The sequence below is a fragment of the Phyllobates terribilis genome, unplaced genomic scaffold (assembly GCF_046119375.1).
Source record: "Phyllobates terribilis strain yellow unplaced genomic scaffold, ASM4611937v1 Scaffold_8__6_contigs__length_399053987, whole genome shotgun sequence".
In the NCBI taxonomy this organism is placed as follows: Eukaryota; Metazoa; Chordata; class Amphibia; order Anura; family Dendrobatidae; genus Phyllobates; species Phyllobates terribilis.
In genome coordinates, this window is record NW_027362768.1 from 65,065,341 (window position 1) to 65,085,618 (window position 20,278).

Below are 20,278 nucleotides of genomic sequence, written 5' to 3' on the forward strand. Positions count from 1 at the left end.
CCGTTTTCTAGTGGTGGTCCCGGTAAAGGACTTGACAGGCCAAACAGTGGCCAGAGCCTTCCAGCAATACTTCTGCCGTCCACACGGGTATCCGGAACAGGTCCTGACAGACCAGGATCCAGCGTTCGAGGCTGAAATCTTCCAAGAGTTCTGCAATCTCTATGGCTGTAAGAAGATTCGGACAACGCCTTACCACCCACAAACCAACGGTATGTGTGAGAAAATGAACAACATAGTCGTTGATCTCCTAAAGACGTTGCCCCTGGAGGAACGCAGCCTGTGGCCAGAAAAACTGCCGGACCTGATAGACTTATACAATCATATCCCGGTGAATGCTACCAACTGCACCCCGGCTTACCTGATGCGAGCCAGACCAGGTAAGCTGCCCGTAGACCTGGAGATGGGAGTCCTGACACCTGAGGACACCTCCCCGGATGCGGACTGGGATCCGGAAAGTTAACTGCAGTACAAGAAGGTACAGGAGAGTGTGGAGAAGAGCCTGGCCCAGGTGAGAGAGAGGCAAGAAAAACTCTTCAGCCAACATGCCCCTGCTGGTCCCCTAGAACCTGGTGAGCAGGTCCTGAAGCGAAAGAGAAGGCTTCACAAGTTGGACAACCAGTGGGAAAGGGAACCCTACACCGTACTGCAGTCTGATCACGACAACCCGAAGGTGTGCGTGATCACCAAGGACGGAGGAGAAACCACTAGTACCGTCTCCAGAGACCACCTAAAAACTTGCCCCGAGCAACTCCGTAGTGCAGAAGAGGATCAAAGTGACCTAGAACCCACAGAGGACAAGGAAGAAATGATCAGCACCGTTCTCGGAGAGTTCCCTCAGTCCTGGACTCGAATAAACGATGCCATAGTGGTACCCGTCCTGCATTTCCTGCAACCGACTGCGCAACAACCTGCACCAGAGCCAGGAGGTGAAGAGGAGCAAACAGTTCCAGAGGCAGAAGAGCCTGTACCAGCAGCCCAGGAGAGTCAACCCTCTGCTGACAGTGAGCCTGCCATGCCTGCGGTAAGCCAAAGGAGCTGCAGACAGCTGCCTGCCCTACCTGTACACCCAGCTGGTAGCTGTACCCCTAACGCTAATGGGGAAAGCCAGGTCGGTCCACCACCAGACAGTGGGTTAAGGAGGTCAACCAGGAGCACAAAGGGGCAGATACCCGCTCGCTGGAGAATATAGGGTGCACAAAAATTGTAAATAACCCTGTTACCAAATGTTGAAATGTTTGCCAAGTTACCTGCGGGATTATTAATAGCGTGTTTCAGTTTCTTGCAGTTACCGTAAGGACTCAAAGGTTATGGACTAAGGCTATACAGTAGTGTTGAGCCACCCCCGTAGTGTTCGAGTTCGGTTCGGTTTGTCGAACACCCGTGTGTTCGCTGAACTGTTCGTCGAACTGTTCGTCGAACACCTTCGAACACCGTTAAAACCAATGGCAGGCAAACAAAAACACATAGAAACACATAGAAAACACCTTCAAAGGTGTCCAAAAGCTGACAAACTGCTCAGAAGACACAACTAACACATGGAAAAGTGACAAGTACATATAGTCATGCGAAAATAAAAGAGGTGGAGGAGTAAAAGGAGGGGGAGACACAAATATAGGCATGTCATGCCCTTCTAAAATCCAAAAAGTGAGAAGCCGACACGTTCAGTCCGCTCCTGCCCGTGCCACCTCCGTGTCGCCGGGTTTGTGCCAGAGCCGCGGTGAACCCTGATGGCCAGCCCCCCTCTCCCAATACTGGTGCCTGTCCGCTGGTGGGTCGAGCGAGCCCCCCTGTGGTGGAGGCAGCTCTAAGCTTTTTAATTTAAATTGTCTCTCTAATTTGAATGAATACACTTTAAATCCATTTACAAGGATCTATTGGAGGACAAGTCTCATGCCAGCAGCCGCGTAATTCCAGCTCCAGTAGCGTCCACTAAAGCTGCTGCAGTTAAAAAGCTTTTATAAGGATCGAGCTCGGCTGTCCACCGCAAGGCATCCTACTGCCAGTCCCAGCCCCTATGCCTTGGGGTGCCTCCTGATGCTCTTCACTGAGTATCCCGTGGTCCCGAAGCATTTCCTTTGAAAAAATTAAGTGTCCAAACTACAGGTGGTGTAGCTTGCTTAACAGACGGGATAATCCGCTGACTAGCAGACACTGCTACTAGGCACAAAGTATTTCCTGGGCTAGATGCAGTTAAAAATTTGTAATTAGATACTCTCGTTGGATGCTGAGAAAGCATTCCATAGAGTCTCCTGGCACGCCATATATGATTCTCTTAAAAAGCTTGGGGTAGGGGTCTAGGGGACCCTTTTATAGCCAAAATCACGGCCCTGTATCACAATACGTCACCTAGGCTGAAGATAAGTGGAACTGTAGCACCCTGAGGGCTCGGTTGCTACAGAGGTATTGCACCTCACCCAGAGGTGTGATATCTCACTCTCAGGTAAGGATGGAGTGTGGAATATGCCAATATGCCTCTGAGATGGGCACGACAGTCCCTGTCCCTGGCTGGAGTGGGGGGAGGGAACACTGAGGAAGGGGAACCCTGTAGTGCAGGAGCAGGGAGGAAGCAGTTCCTGGGTGCATTGAGAAGGGAGTATAAAAGGTGGGCACCATCTTTGTTCAGTGCAGAGAAGTCTGAGCAGAAGTGGCAGGGAGCAGGGGCTCTGCATGAGCTCTGCTCCGGAGGCGGGCCTAGTAACAGAGGCCCAGGCCTGGAAGAGGGAGAAGGAAGGAAGAGGAGCGGAGAAGGCTCCAGGAATGAGGAATGAAGGGATCCCAGGGGTGCGGACGGGCGAGTCGCCACCGCATGTCCGAATCCACCTGCGTGGAGGGGTCAGGCCAAAGGGGGAGACCGGTCCCCGAAACTAGTGGAGGCAGGAAACGACCCTCAGCTAGAAACCGGAGGCTCTGACATTTTATGTGGCGCAGCCCCTCGCTACACCTGCTAGGAAGGCACCACATAGGGTCAGGGAAACTGGCGCCAAGTTTACCAAGAGGAGGCCCGAGGCAGCCGGACAGAAGGGTTGGTAAGAAAGGCCAGACAAAGGACACACAAAGGGGGTCCTGTGAAGCGCTCCAAAGTTATCTGGGAGTTGTCTGAGCCCCTCACCTGGTGAGCACAGTACGACGTGGGCAGCCGTTACCTGCAGACGTGGTCTGGATAATAAGAACTGTGAGTAAAGGCCCTGGACTGCATCACTGACTCTGTGTCGTTACTGCTGCTGCCCTGCACCATCACCCCATCCTCCGCATACACTGCCCTGAGGCTATACTCCTCCCGTGGGGAGTTATGCTACGCTCTGCTGCACCCACAACACCAGCCTCAGCGGTCTGCCCTGGAGATTTGGGAGCTGTGAGGAAGCAAGTGCGATTGGGGTGACACCTTTGAAGACTGGAGTATTTGTGATGTTGAAGTTGATGTGGAGGAGAGCCCACTTAAAGGAGCACTTGATATCCGTTGAAGCACCTGCTGTTTTTGTGCCTCATCTGGATTTTGTAGCGATTGGCGTGGCCGTAAGAAAGGGATCTTATCACATTGTCCGCTAAAAGAAGTAGACATTTCAGTTTGGCTGGAAGATGGTCTTTCTTCTGCAGATGTTACTGTTGCTTTAACATCTACCCCACGGACACAACCTTTTTTCCCCTTCCCAACACGCCTATTCCCCTTTCCACCAGCAGCAGGCCTTTATCCACTCATTTTGGTGGTTAACTACTTCACAACTCTGGAGTTGTTTGCACAAAAAAACAATGGATGGGAACCGAGCAGAGCTGAGTGGCCAAACTGTGGTATTAGGCCAAAACTATTGGCTGGGTTAGATGGAGAAAAAAATTATATTCGATTTGCAACCTGATGGAGGTCAGTATAGATGGACTAATAGAACAAGTCCCACACACAGCTAGAAGCCCAAATATTTTTTCAGAGGTAGATGCAGAAAAAATATATATTCAGTTTGCAACCTGATGGAGGTCAGTATAGATGGACTAATAGAGAAAGTCCCACACACTGCTAGAAGGCCAAATATTTTTTCAGAGCTAGATGCAGACAAAAAATTATTTTGAATTTGCAACCTGATGGAGGTCAGTATAGGTGGACTAATAGAACAAGTCCCACACACTGCTAGAAGGCCAAATATTTTTTCAGAGCTAGATGCAGAAAAAAATTATATTCAGTTTGCAACCTGATGGAGGTCAGTATAGATGGACTAATAGAACAAATCCCACACACAGCTAGAAGCCCAAATATTTTTTCAGAGGTAGATGCAGAAAAAAATTATATTCAGTTTGCAACCTGATGGAGGTCTGTATAGATGGATTAATAGAACAAGTCCCACACACAGCTAGAAGCCCAATATTTTTTCAGAGGTAGATGCAGATAAAAATTATTTTTAATTTGCAACCTGATGGAGGTCAGTATAGATGGACTAATAGAGAAAGTCCCACACACTGCTAGAAGGCCAAATATTTTTTCAGAGCTAGATGCAGATAAAAATTATTTTTAATTTGCAACCTGATGGAGGTCAGTATAGATGGACTAATAGAGAAAGTCCCACACACTACTAGAAGGCCAAATATTTTTTCAGAGCTAGATGCAGAAAAAAATTATATTCAGTTTGCAACCTGATGGAGGTCAGTATAGATGGACTAATAGAACAAGTCCCACACACAGCTAGAAGCCCAAATATTTTTTCAGAGGTAGATGCAGATAAAAATTATTTTTAATTTGCAACCTGATGGAGGTCAGTATAGATGGACTAACAGAGAAAGTCCCACACACTGCTAGAAGGCCAAATATTTTTTCAGAGCTAGATGCAGATAAAAATTATTTTTAATTTGCAACCTGATGGAGGTCAATATAGATGGACTAATAAAGAAAGTCCCACACACTACTAGAAGGCCAAATATTTTTTCAGAGCTAGATGCAGAAAAAAATTATATTCAGTTTGCAACCTGATGGAGGTCAGTATAGATGGACTAATAGAACAAGTACCACACACAGCTAGAAGCCCAAATATTTTTTCAGAGGTAGATGCAGATAAAATTATTTTTCATTTGCAACCTGATGGAGGTCAGTATAGATGGACTAATAGAGAAAGTCCCACACACTGCTAGAAGGCCAAATATTTTTTCAGAGCTAGATGCAGAAAAAAATTATATTCAGTTTGCAACCTGATGGAGGTCTGTATAGATGGATTAATAGAACAAGTCCCACACACAGCTAGAAGCCCAATATTTTTTCAGAGGTAGATGCAGAAAAAAAATATATTCAGTTTGCAACCTGATGGAGGTCAGTATAGATGGACTAATAGAGAAAGTCCCACACACTGCTAGAAGGCCAAATATTTTTTCAGAGCTAGATGCAGAAAAAAATTATATTCAGTTTGCAACCTGATGGAGGTCAGTATAGATGGACTAATAGAACAAGTCCCACACACAGCTAGAAGCCCAAATAGTTTTTCAGAGGTAGATGCAGATAAAAATTATATTCAATTTGCAACCTGATGGAGGTCAGTATAGATGGACTAATAGAATGATGCTATGCCCAAAAGATTTTACTTCACTAGGTGCAGTAAAAAAATTGGTATTCTATACACAGGTGGTATATCTTGCAACACAGATAGGCTACTCCACTGACTAACACACTCTGCAATAGGCCAAAAAGGGTTAGCTTTGCTAGATTCAGCCAAATGCTGTGAAAAAAACTTGCACAGCACTGGCACAGACCTGCCTGGCAAAAACTGATAGGAACTGATGTAACCTAGTCCTGAAAAGGACTGCAATTACAATTAGTCTTTACTCCCACAATCTATCTATTTAAGAGCACAGACCTGCCTGATAAAAGTCGTAGGAAATGCTGTAACCTAGTCCTTAAAAGGACTGCAATCACAACTATTCCCTACTCCCAAGCTATCTGTAGATTTGTGCGAAAATTGGCTTGAAATTAACAAGGTATAGCGCACACAGCAACAGCGGTGCCGTCTAACACGCAGCTGCAGCAGTGAGAAAATGGTGGCGACGGGGAAAATGGCTTGGTCTTATAGGGCAAGGACATGTGACATACACTGCCAATGACACATGCCCTTGCTTGTGTGAAAAACAGCAGTTCGCTCCGTGTGTGCGCTGCTGATAGGCTGACAGACTGCACCTTCCCTCTGCAAATGCGGGAAAGAGAAAAAAAAATGGAGATCTTCATTATTCCTGCAGAGATCCATCCCCTGCCCCTCCCCCCACCCCGCTGTACACTCAAACTGCGTATTAACATTAATTTTCATCATTACTGAGAAAAAATCCAGTTATGATTTTGGTGCACGAACAGTTATCGAACATAACCTCGAACAGCCGAATTTTTCTCAAATCGTTCGTGTTCGCCGAACGGCTCGAACACCGCCCAAAACAGCTCGAATTTGAGATTGGCGAACAGTTCGAGTAGAACAACGCTCATCTCTACTATACAGGCGAGAGTACACGGAAAGCTCGGAAACGTGGGCTGTTACCCTATAAGGAGGAGATAGCCAGAAGGAGTACAGAAAGCACGGTAGGCCTACACCCTCACCCTGACCAGGGCCAATTTCCCAATTGCTCTCAGACATCCAGGTCCCCTACTAGCCAGGACTGTTTGTGGGTCAGTTTACCTGTTCTAGTAAAGACCCTGGACTGCAACCTGTTGTCTGTGTGCTCCTTGCTCTTCCAGCACTAACGGCACTGGGACTCTCACCACCAACACTCCCACCATCCACTACACTGCCCTGGGTACGCACTCTTCCCGTGGGGAGTCACACCATCCCAGCTGCATGCATCATCAGCCCCAGCGGTCTGCCTTGCAGCGGCGGTTCCTAATGACTGCAAATCCACGGGTGGCGTAGTCGGACATAATCATCAGCACATAACGGACTGCCACTGGCCTGACCACCCTGATCCATGGAACCGGGTTGCCACTACTACTCCCACCGTTTCCCTATTGCATGGATCCGAGTGCCCCACGGCCCAGAGGGAGAGTCACAAGCGTAAGTGTGCAGCCTGCCACCCACCCACCCCCAGGCTGCAATACCATACTGCATGCTTGCTTGCACTTGAAATTGGGCCTTTTAGGCATGTGGAGGCGGAATCTGGCCACCACGTCATGGCTGGGTTGGTGGCCTGGAATCCATACTCAGCCCCCAGCCGCCCGGCGGTCGGGTGTCCACACTCGGTCCCCAGCCGCCAGGGGGCAGCTAGGTGTCCATAAACGGTCCCCAGCAGGTCTCCACCAGCCTAAAAGGCAGCATTTCCAACGCAAGCAGTCGTGAAATTTGCGAATTTAGGACTGTGGCTTGTGGAACGTTAGCTGTGAATTTGCGCTTTCATTCAAAGGTCTGGGATATGGATTTGCACTTTCTTTCAAAGGTCTGGGATATGGACAATTGATCGCTGTGGTGGGACGTGGACGTTGATGCTGTTTCTTGAGAAACTGCCATAACAAGTGAAGACTGAGAGGAGGGGGCATCTTTGCATGCAGTATGGACAGGGGATTGCCTTGCACACACAACAGGGGGTACTATTGAACGCACAACAGCGGAAGAAGCAGTGGTGACACCCGCTGACACTGGTCGTGGACCCTGGGGTTCGCCCCACAAAGTCCGGTGCTTTGCTGCCATATGCCTGATCATGCTGTTGGTGGTCAGGCTGGTAATTTTGTCACCCCTGCTGATGCTGGTTATGGCAGGTGGTACAAATGGCCTTTTTGGAGTTATCATCAGAGTCTTTAAAAAAATTCCAGACTCTGGAAGACCTACAGGTTGTACTGACAACGTCCCTGGTGTTGGTGTTACGGGGAACTGTTGCCCGCCTTCTGTGTGCGGCCACCACACTGCTTCTTCCTGCCTGTTGGGGTACTCTGCCTCCCTCACACTGTGTGCTGCTGGCCTCGCTCTGCATGTCCTCCTGCCATGTTGGGTCAGTTACTAAATCATCCACAACCTCCTCCTCTTCCACTTGCGCACTATGATCCTCCTCCTCACTTCTTGGCAATTGTGTCTCGTCATCGTCCACCTCTTGTGACAAATTGCCAGCGTCGACTTCCTGTGGCTGTGGCTGTTCAAATATTTGGCCATCGCTACATGGGATCTCCTCTTCCACCACTTCAAGGGGGCGAGAGGCACAAATCTGGAAATGGACCAGTGAACAGCTCTTCAGAGTGTCCAAGTGTGGGATCAGTTGCTGTCTGACGACACTCAGCATGGTGGGAGGAAGGAGCATCAGGGTGAGGAGGAGTATGCGGTCGAGACTCATGGCTACTACAGTAAGAGTTGACCGTGTGGAAGACAGACCGGAGGTGGTAGTGCCCAGGTAACTGGAAGTATTATCTGCTATCCAATTAATAACCTGTTCACACTGATCAGTTCACAATACTGGTGTTGTTCTGTGCTTCCCTAGTAATTCGGTCAAGAAGTGGGAGTGAGAAGATGAAGAAAGCCGGAGCTTTCGAAACTAGTAGGAATTGGTCCTTCTGCCACACCGTCTTCCATTGAATCACGTGATCTACACGTGACTGTGACGTCACATCAGGTCCTCCTAGGTCCTGCACCAGTTCCACAATTACACGTGCGGTAAGGTACAGAGCAGTAGTCGCCGGCCGGGACTCTGCTCCTGCATCCCCCGCCCATCCTCCTCTCCAGCTACCCACCCGGGGGACTCCACCATAGGAACGGAGGTAAGAACCGCCCTTTCATCTCCGCTCAGACGGACACTCGAAGACGCAGGCTTCCACCTTCAACATCCGGAAGGTAAGCCCCAAAACCCCCTATTATCAAGCTTCATCATTATCATTCAAGAAACGCGCACTGACCACTACAGCAAAGATCTCTTCTACCAAGGAGGTAGGCTGCAAAACCTCCGACGCTCTAGCCTACCATAAACAACCAATATAGTTGGCACTCTCTTTTCCCTCCCCCAGATTTCACGCTATTTGTTCCAAGTCCCTCAGTACATTAAGTGAACTACCATTCAGTGCCATTTTTTTTTTTTTTTTTTTAACCTCCATTCTTATTCCCTCCTCAGATCACCTAAGTGATCCAAGCATCATCCTATTGATCATAACAGCCAATTGGATTTTGGGGGTCATACCCACCCCCCTCCCAGCCAGAACATCGGTCCTTTTACCACCTAGGAGCGTGCCCCTATTTTTGGGACCACACACGTTCCCCATTCAAGCAAGTAATAACCTCTACCTCCATCATTTAGAATCAACAATCAACCTCATCCCTATTTTCACCTTGTATTCTCCCATCTACACAGGTCTCCAAAGAACCTTTTAACATCTATTAGTGGGCTCACTCTTCATCCTACCTAACAAGGCTCACATCCATCTTTACTGGTAACTACCATTTACACTCCACTTATTTGTTTGCTAGCATTATACTGATTTTTCTTGTTTATACCTTTCACAGTGTCTTCACAAGGCCTCCCGCCACTTGAGTACTTACACCAAACCTAGTACCTTAGGTAACTACCATTCATCTCTATTCAGCTATTACATCAGTTACCTTCCCTATATTAATTTCCCCCTCCTCCGTTTTTTCTAGACCCAGCAACTGGACTGTCACCCATACTTTGGTCCCCGCTTCCTACTATTATACAAGCGGACTCTTATGAACTGCTAACCAGCTGACTAACCAGGATCTGACAAGGAGTTCACTTGCACCTTTTATTCCACGCCGATACCCACCATTTATCTCAATCATTGTCATTACCTCTAGCCATTTTAATATTTTATATTCGTTGTACTTTTAAATTTCTATTGTCATTGTCCTTTTAAACTTTACCATTAAATTGTTATTTTAATTTACCAATCTATTTAGGTTGTTATTCAGCCGCTTTTATATACCTGCTAACACCTGAGATCTAATTACTTTGGCCCACAGGGCAGCGCAAATTAATCTAGTTTTTTATCCAGGTTTCTATCTCTGATACCTTCTGGACAGGTAGTGGCTCCTGTTCTAAAATTTGCTGCATACCCTTAGGACCACCTACGAGCGCCACCGACTGATGCTCATTTACTGAAATGTTTGCCAAGTTACCTGCGTGATTATTAATAGCGTGTTTCAGTTTCTTGCAGTTACCGTAAGGACTCAAAGGTTATGGACTTTTTTATAACTGGGACCTTGCATGGACTGCATTCGGAGCCTAGCCAAGGAATGAAATAAGACTGTAAAGGACTTGGGGTAGGACAGACCCCCACCTGGTTAAGGCTTCCCGTTGTATTGGTGATATGGACACCCGGTCACAGACCACACTGTGACCTTAAGAACTCAATCTGTGCGTCGTCTGTTTTATGGTCATGCATATAATCCTTGTTTATTGTTCAGTCCCAGAGTACTAAATTTTACTAGGGGGGAATGTGTCACACTGGCCTGGATGCCACAAAATGTAATAAAGCTGTGTCTGAGAGCAAGGGGGAGGTTCTCTAGTCAGGGGAACATTAGCATGCAATACCTCCTGTCACAGGCCAGTAGGGGGAGCAGGCTGCTCCTATAAAAGCTGGAACTGGGGGCAGGGTTAGAGAGAACTGGACAACCTGTCTCAGGACTGAGACTTGTCCCAGAGCAGAGCAGGGACAGAAAGTTGTATTGCACCTAAGAAGAAGAGTAGCAGGAGGAGAGCCACAAGCCAGAGACAAGAGGCGAAGTGAGCCTGTCTTGGCAGATAAAGGACTTAATTTACCAGACTTTGGTGTCTGAGGCTGGGAGGATTTCACATCCCACAGCAGAAAGCCAGTCCGCAGGGGACTGTATGTTCCTTGGCCTAAGAAACCTGGAGGCTCTGCCACAACAGAAGGGACCAGTAAAGCCGTACCAGGCCGGGAGCAGAAAGGAACCCACGTCGCAGGCTATACAGGCGAGAGTACACGGAAAGCTCGGAAACGTGGGCTGTTACCCTATAAGGAGGAGATAGCCAGAAGGAGCACAGAAAGCACGGTAGGCCTACACCCTCACCCTGACCAGGGCCAATTTCCCAATTGCTCTCAGACATCCAGGTCCCCTACTAGCCAGGACTGTTTGTGGGTCAGTTTACCTGTTCTAGTAAAGACCCTGGACTGCAACCTGTTGTCTGTGTGCTCCTTGCTCTTCCAGCACTAACGGCACTGGGACTCTCACCACCAACACTCCCACCATCCACTACACTGCCCTGGGTCCGCACTCTTCCCGTGGGGAGTCACACCATCCCAGCTGCATACATCATCAGCCCCAGCGGTCTGCCTTGCAGCGGCGGTTCCTAATGACTGCAAATCCACGGGTGGCGTAGTCGGACATAATCATCAGCACATAACGGACTGCCACTGGCCTGACCACCCTGATCCATGGAACCGGGTTGCCACTACTACTCCCACCGTTTCCCTATTGCATGGATCCGAGTGCCCCACGGCCCAGAGGGAGAGTCACAAGCGTAAGTGTGCAGCCTGCCACCCACCCACCCCCAGACTGCAATACCATACTGCATGCTTGCTTGCACTTGAAATTGGGCCTTTTAGGCATGTGGAGGCGGAATCTGGCCACCACGTCATGGCTGCGTTGGTGGCCTGGAATCCATACTCAGTCCCCAGCCGCCCGGCGGCGGTGTCCACTCTCGGTCCCCAGCCTCCAGGGGGCAGCCGGGTGTCCATAAACAGTCCCCAGCAGGTCTCCACCAGCCTAAAAGGCAGCATTTCCAATGCAAGCAGTCGTGAAATTTGCGAATTTAGGACTGTGGCTTGTGGAACGTTAGCTGTGAATTTGCGCTTTCGTTCAAAGGTCTGGGATATAAGATAAGATAAGATAAGATAAGATATACTTTATTTATCCCGGAGGAAATTGCGGTATCACAGCAGCAGAATACAGATCTCGAACATGACACATATGATAACATAACATTTGGAATGCTTTAGACATTGCTTTTCAAACATTTGTTAAACACCCCCATAGCTGTTGGAACAAACGATCTCCTGTATTTTTCCTTTTTACACCTTAGTTGTATTAGGCGATTGCTGAATGTGCTCTTCTGTTTCGCAAACAGTTCATAAAGCGGGTGTGTGTTGTTGCCCATTATAGCTCTGCACTTCTTCTTAATCCTATCCTCTACCACCTCTTCAAAAGTCCCAAGCTGTAGGCCCACCGTCGCGCTAGCCTTCTTTATAAGTTTGTTGAGCTTGTTGGCGTCAGCAACACGCACACTGTTACCCCAGCAAATTATTGCTGCAAAGGTGGCACTAGCCACAATGGATTGGTAGAACACCTCAAGCATTTTGCCACACACATTAAAAGACCTTAACTTCCTTAGGAAGTACAATCTACTCATCCCCTTCTTGTAAACCTTCTCCATGTGGCACTTCCAGTCTAGCTTGCTATCCAGGTAAACCCCCAAATATTTGAAACTGTCCGCCATCTCCACATCCTGACCGTCAATGGTAACAGGTAGGCATACCTTCTTGCACCTTCCATAGCTCATCACCAACTCCCTGGTTTTCTTAACATTTAGTTCTAGATGGTTAGCCGGCACCATACTACAAAGTCCGCAACCACCTTTCTATATTCCTCTTCATCCCGGTCCTTCCCAATACCGCCAACTATCACAGAGTCATCCGAGTACTTCTGGAGGTGACAACGGTCTGATTTATACTGAAAGTCAGCTGTGTACAATGTAAAGAGGAATGGCGACAGCACTGTTCCCTGCGGGGCTCCGACACTGCTCAGTACACTATCTGATGTAGCCGTCCCCCACCTAACAAACTGTGGCCTATCCGACAGGTAGTCAATTATCCAATTCACAAGTCCCTCATCCACCGCCATTTTAATCAACTTTCCACGCAGTAAGAGTGGCTGTAATGTGTTGAACGCACTAGAGAAATCAAAGAACAAAGCACGCACAGTGGTTCCATCATTGTCCAAAAAGGAATGTACTGTTTGTAGCATAGATGCTACAGCATCGTCCACCCCCAGTCCCTGTCGGTACGCAAACTGAAGAGCATCAGTATGCGCCATCACCCTCGGACACAAGTGAGCAAGTACTATTCTCTCCAAGGACTTCATCGCATGCGATATTAAGGCCACCGGTCTATAGTCCCCCGGGGAAGCCGGGAAGGTAGTCTTGGGAACCGGCACCAGGCAGGAAGTCTTCCATAGCACTGGTACTCTCTTTGATTGTAAGCTCTGGTTAAAGAGATGCTGGAAGACAGTACACAACTGATTTGCACACACTCTGAGGACACGTGGACTGAGACCGTCAGGCCCTGCTGCTTTGCCAATGGCCAGCTTACTAAACTGGTCCCTCACGTCATTTTTGGAGACCGAGAAATGATCTATTTCACCCCCTGTTAATTTAGCTAGTTGTTCCCCGGCCTCCTCCCCCTTCCCTGCTGCTACCGCACCTTTATTGCTGAATCTATTGAAGAACTCATTCATTTCATTAGCCATTCTAAGTCCACCACCCCCCTGCTCCGACCTTGCCTTAAACCCAGTCACTAGCTTCATTCCAGCCCACACCTCTCTGGAGCTTTTTTGTGCAAATTGATTTTCTAATTTAACTCTGAATGCCTCACGGGCAATCTTAATTTTCCCCTTTAGGTCTCGCTGTATAATTTTCAATGCCTCCTTGTCCTTCCTTTTAAAAGCCAGTTTTTTCATGTTTAGTAAATGTTTCAACTCTTTTGTAATCCATGGCTTATTGTTTGCATAACACCGAATCTCTTGAACAGGTACTTCTATGTCCATACAGAAGTTGATGTAATCAGTAACTCTGCCAGTAATCTCATTAACATCACAATTCTCTTTCATGATACACAACACCTCCCAGTCTGTACAATCAAAGCAGTCTTGTAACGCCTCCTCTGCTGCTGGACACCACTTCCTTATCTTTTTAATTGTCACTGGTTGTTTTCGGACGTCTGGTTGGTAAGCAGGAGACAATAGTATGAGATTGTGGTCAGATTTCCCCAGGGGGGTAATGCAGCCGATGAATAAGCATTCTTAACATTAGCAAAGAGGAGATCCAGTGTGTTGTTGTCCCGTGTAGGACATTTGACATATTGATAGAACTTTGGTATTGCAGATGAGATCTTTACTCGATTGAAATCCCCAGAAATTACAGTTAGAGAGTTTGGGTGTTTAGTCTGAAGCCGGGCCATCACCCCTGACAACACATCCCCAGCAGCCTCTGGGTTCGCAGATGGTGGTATATACATCACAACTACAATAACAAGAGTGAATTCTCTAAGCAGATAGTAAGGCCTGAGGCCCACTGCTAGCAGTTCAATATTTGGACAGCAATGTTTCTCCTTAACAGTTACATGCCCCTGATTGCACCATCTGTTGTTAATGTAGAGAATCACTCCTCCACCTTTTTTCTTGCCGCATCTAACTCTCTCTCTATCAGCCCGAACCATTTGAAACCCTGGTACCGAGACACATGAATCTGGGACCTCCTCATGCAGCCAGGTTTCTGTAAAGCACATGAGACTGCATTCCCTAAACTCCTTCTGGGTCTTACTCAGAGCCAGCAGTTCATCCGACTTATTTCCCAGCGATCGCACGTTACCCATGATAATGGATGGGACCACTGGTTTAAACCTTCTCCTCCAGGACTTGATCTTCTTGCCTGCTCTGCAGCCTCTGAAAGGTCTCCTTATTTCCCGTGGAACATTCAGTATTGCCACTGCTGGAGAAGACTTTATCCTGCGCAGTTCCAGAAGACGATCCCTAGAATACACTGCTCGTTTAGCAACAGACCTAGGGTCCACCATCCCGTCATTGTTTCCACCCGTCACACCAGTCCTCTCCATGGCAGATCGTATGCAGTGACCTCCACCGCTCACATATGGATGTATCCCTGTCACAGGCTGTGGGTAGCAGCATGCATCCTTCAGTAGCATTAGCTGAGATGGTCCGTATTACGTGCCCCAGAGTGTCTGTACCTGCAGGAGACTTGTAAGTGGTGGAAGAAGATCCAGGTGCAGATCTCGTGCTGTGTGCCCAGCAGCAGATGATAGTGTGGGAAGTGTTGTATCTTCCATCCCCAATATATGAGTATACAGGAACGTTGCAATCCAAAGAAGGTAATAAAATAAAATAACTGTAACAAAACTGTAACTGAAATAAAGTAGAAGCTTCTGCTGCTGCAATGGGCTGCCAGTAGTCCGGCGCCGTATTGTCTCCACAATCTAGCAGAGAGGCAGACAGACATGTCCACACCCTCCGGTGTCAGAAAGTGAATATGGACAATTGATCGCTGTGGTGGGACGTGGACGTGGACGTTGATTCTGTTTCTTGAGAAACTGCCATAACAAGTGAAGACTGAGAGGAGGGGGCATCTTTGCATGCAGTATGGACAGGGGATTGCCTTGCACACACAATAGGGGGTTCTATTGAACGCACAACAGTGGAAGAAGCAGTGGTGACACCCGCTGACACTGGTCGTGGACCCTGGGGTTCGCCCCACAAAGTCCGGTGCTTTGCTGCCATATGCCTGATCATGCTGTTGGTGGTCAGGCTGGTAATTTTGTCACCCCTGCTGATGCTGGCATGGCAGGTGGTACAAATGGCCTTTTTGGAGTTATCATCAGAGTCTTTAAAAAAATTCCAGACTCTGGAAGACCTACAGGTTGTACTGACAACGTCCCTGGTGTTGGTGTTACGGGGAACTGTTGCCCGCCTTCTGTGTGCGGCTACCACACTGCTTCTTCCTGCCTGTTGGGGTACTCTGCCTCCCTCACACTGTGTGCTGCTGGCCTCGCTCTGCATGTCCTCCTGCCATGTTGGGTCAGTTACTAAATCATCCACAACCTCCTCCTCTTCCACTTGCGCACTATGATCCTCCTCCTCACTTCCTGGCAATTGTGTCTCGCCATCGTCCACCTCTTGTGACAAATTGCCAGCGTCGACTTCCTGTGGCTGTGGCTGTTCAAATATTTGGCCATCGCTACATGGGATCTCCTCTTCCACCACTTCAAGGGGGCGAGAGGCACAAATCTGGAAATGGACCAGTGAACAGCTCTTCAGAGTGTCCAAGTGTGGGATCAGTTGCTGTCTGACGACACTCAGCATGGTGGGAGGAAGGAGCATCAGGGTGAGGAGGAGTATGCGGTCGAGACTCATGGCTACTACAGTAAGAGTTGACCGTGTGGAAGACAGACCGGAGGTGGTAGTGCCCAGGTAACTGGAAGTATTATCTGCTATCCAATTAATAACCTGTTCACACTGATCAGTTCACAATACTGGTGTTGTTCTGTGCTTCCCTAGTAATTCGGTCAAGAAGTGGGAGTGAGAAGATGTGGCTGCTGGTTGTGGCACATTTTCACCTTGGCCACGGCCCCGTCCTCTGCACGCACCATCACCAGAACGTCCAGTTCCATGTCCCTTGCCACGCACCTTGCCCATTGCAAAGGAAGTAAAATAGCTTATACTCGCACTATCAATAGAAAAAGGGTAATAAAAAGTAGATTAGAACTGTGGAAGAGGAAAACTACAGTTCTATTTCTCTGGCCTACACCTGACTCTTTTAAACAATCTGAACAATCAGGGAGAAACTATTACTGTTTTTCTTTACGGAAAAAATACCAAAAGGTGAATAATAGAGATTTTTTACCGTGAAATGGCAAAACCACAGTTATTGTTTACTGGGGTATACCAGAAAATTTTAAATAGATATATTTGCGGCTGAACAGTGAGCGACACACTCAAATTGTTTTTTTTTTAAGTAAAAATGGCTCAAAAGTGGATAATACAGAGATTTGACACGTGGAACTGCAAAACCACACTTGTATTTCTCGGGCCTACACCAGAGTATTTTCAACAGATATATTTGTGTCTGAACAATCAGTAGACACTATTATTTTGTTTTTATGGCAAAAATGCCATAAGCAGGATAATAGAGATTTTTTACCTTGGAACAGCAAAACCACAGTTATAATTTATTGGTGTATACCAGACTGTTTTCAACAGATATATTTGTGTCTGAACAATCAGGAGACACTACTACTGTTTTTCTTTATGGCAAAAAATGACAAAAGCAGGATAGTACAGATATTTGACCCATGGAACTGCAAAACCACACTTGTATTTCTCGGGCCTACACCAGACTATTTTCAACAGATATATTTGTGTCTGAACAATCAGGAGACACTACTGTTTTTCTTTACGGCAAAAAATGTAAAAAAGCTGGATAATACAGCGATTTGACCCATGGAACTGCAAAACCACACTTGTATTTCTCGATCCTACACCAGACTATTTTCAACAGATATATTTGTGTCTGAAAAATCAGGGAAACACTATTAGTTTTTTTTTACGGCAAAAAATGCCAAAAGCAGGTTAACAGAGATTTTTTTACCGTGGAACAGCAAAACCACAGTTATAATTTACTGGTGTATACCAGACTATTTTAAACAGATATATTTGTGTCTGAACAAGCAGGAGACACTATTAGTTTTTTTTTTACGGCAAAAAATGCCAAAAGCAGGATAATAGAGATTTTTTACCGTGGAACAGCAAAACCACAGTTATAATTTACTGGTGTATACCAGACTATTTTCAACAGATATATTTGTGTCTGAACAATCAGGAGATACTACTACTGTTTTTCTTTACGGCAAAAACTGCCAAAAGCAGGATAATACAGAGATTTGACCCGTGGAACTGCAAAACCACACTTGTATTTCTCGGGCCTACACCAGACTATTTTCAACAGATATATTAGTCTGTACAATCAGGAGACACTACTACTGTTTTTCTTTATGGCAAAAAATGGCAAAAACAGGATAATAGAGATTTTTTACCGTGGAGCAGCGAAACCACAGTTATAATTTACTGGTGTATACCAGACTGTTTTCAATAGATATATTTGTGTCTGAACAATCAGGAGACACTACTACTGTTTTCTTTACGGCAAAAACTGCCAAAAGCAGGATAATACAGAGATTTGACCCGTGGAACTGCAAAACCACACTTGTATTTCTCGGGCCTACACCAGACTATTTTCAACAGATATATTAGTCTGTACAATCAGGAGACACTACTACTGTTTTTCTTTATGGCAAAAAATGGCAAAAACAGGATAATAGAGATTTTTTACCGTGGAGCAGCGAAACCACAGTTATAATTTACTGGTGTATACCAGACTGTTTTCAATAGATATATTTGTGTCTGAACAATCAGGAGACACTACTACTGTTTTCTTTACGGCAAAAAATGCCAAAAGCAGGATAATAGAGATTTTTTACCATGGAACAGCAAAACCACAGTTATAATTCACTGGTGTATACCAGACTATTATCAACAGATATATTTGTGTCTGAACAATCAGGAGATACTACTGTTTTTCTTTACAGCAAAAAATGCAAAAAAGCAGGATAATACAGAGATTTGACCCGTGGAACTGCAAAATCACGCTTGTATTTCTCGGGCCTACACCAGACTATTTTCAATAGATATATTTGTGTCTGAACAATCAGTAGACACTACTACTGATTTTTTTACAGCAAAAAATGCCAAAAGCAGGATAATAGAGATTTTTTACCGTGGAACAGCAAAACCACAGTTATAATTTACTGGTGTATACCAGACTTTTTAAAATATATATATTTACGGCTGAACAGTGAGTGACATACTCAAACTGTTTTTTTAAGAGACAAGTGGCCCAAAACTGGATAATACAGAGGTTTGAACTGTGGAACTGCAAACCACACTTCCATTTCTGTAGCCTACACAAGACTATTTTTAACAGATATATTTGTGTCTGAAAAATCAGAGAAACACTTTTTTTTGGGGGGAGGGGGTGACACCAAAAGGTTAATAAGATGGGTATTTGTACAGTGTGAAGGAGGGAAAAAAAAGAGGATTTAGATGAAAAAAAATGGATTTTTCCTGGCCCCCGAGACCTGGAGCTAAGTCCAGCAATTTCAGCAACAGGAGCACACAGGACTGTAATGCAGCGTTTGCTGGTATAACCACTGCGTCTCCTATACTGCCTGCCTGCCTGCCTGATATCTGGGATGGGTATTAGTCCTGAGAAGGACTGTTTGTTTGATCTGGCAGCCTTTACAGACCCTACACTAACTATATCGCAGGATATATCTCTCCCTAAATCAGCAGTGCTGTCCCTACACTGTCTGATCCGGAGCAACTGTGTCCAAGATGGCGGCGCCCGGTTTTAAATACTCGAGGTGACGCTGTGCGGCCAGCCATTCACTGTAATGCCCACAAACAGCATGGCTGCGGCATTACAGTGACTGGCTGGCAATCCCTGCATGTTCATTGGCTCTGTAAAGAGCGCCAAACATGCAGGGCGGAGACCCGAGCTCCCGCCCGAGTAACCCCGAAATGCTCGGTGCTCGCCGAACATCCCGAGTAGTGTGATGCTCGGGCGAGTGCCGAGCAGTGTCGAGCATGCTCGCTCAACACTAGCGGCTAGGCCTGAGGTGGTCAGCGTTTTGGCGCATATCCTACCTCCTCCGAGGATTGCTGGATGTTTTCCTGCTACTATCCCATTTCAATGACTCCCATTAAAACAAAGCTTCAGGTGATAAATCATGGATGAGGTGGTGGAACAGGGACCATTCACATCAATATCAGGCCAGTCAACCACACATGTCTTGTCGGATATATTTCTGTAACAAAAGGAGCGGTTCGGCTACACAGTTATAGGGCATACAGTGAGTGCAATGCCTACCAAAAATTTCGAGGCACTCCAATGCCCCTTGGAAGTGACATGGAGGTCAGAGGGCCTTAACTAAACCGTTTTTTCCATTTATAGCAACTGGGTCTCCTGTACACTGTTGGCCTAAGCAGTGAATGGAAGGCTTTCCAAAAATTATGAGGAACTGCAATGCCCCTTGAAACAGACGTGGATTACAGCGTCCTAAAAAACCTTCTACCCATTATTGGGGAGTGGGACTCCCTTAGTATTTGCCTATGCATTGAAAAGCAAAAGCTGACTAAAATTAGGAGGAAATGCAATGCCCGTTGGAAGAGTTGTGGAGGTTAGAGGTAATTAAAAACAACATTTCAATGCCCCTTGGAAGAGCTGTGGAGTTCAGAGTAGTTTAACAAGACTGTTTTAATGCCCCTTGGAAGAGACGTGGAGGTCACAGTAGCTTAACAAGACAGTTTTAATGCCCCTTGGAAGAGTGGTGGAGGTCGCAGTGGAATAAAAGGACAATATCAATGCCCCGTGGAAGAGACGTGGAGGTCACAGTAGCTTAGCAAGACGATTTTAATGCCCCTTGGAAGAGCTGTGGAGTTCAGAGTGGTTTAACAAGATGGTTTTAATGCCCCTTGGA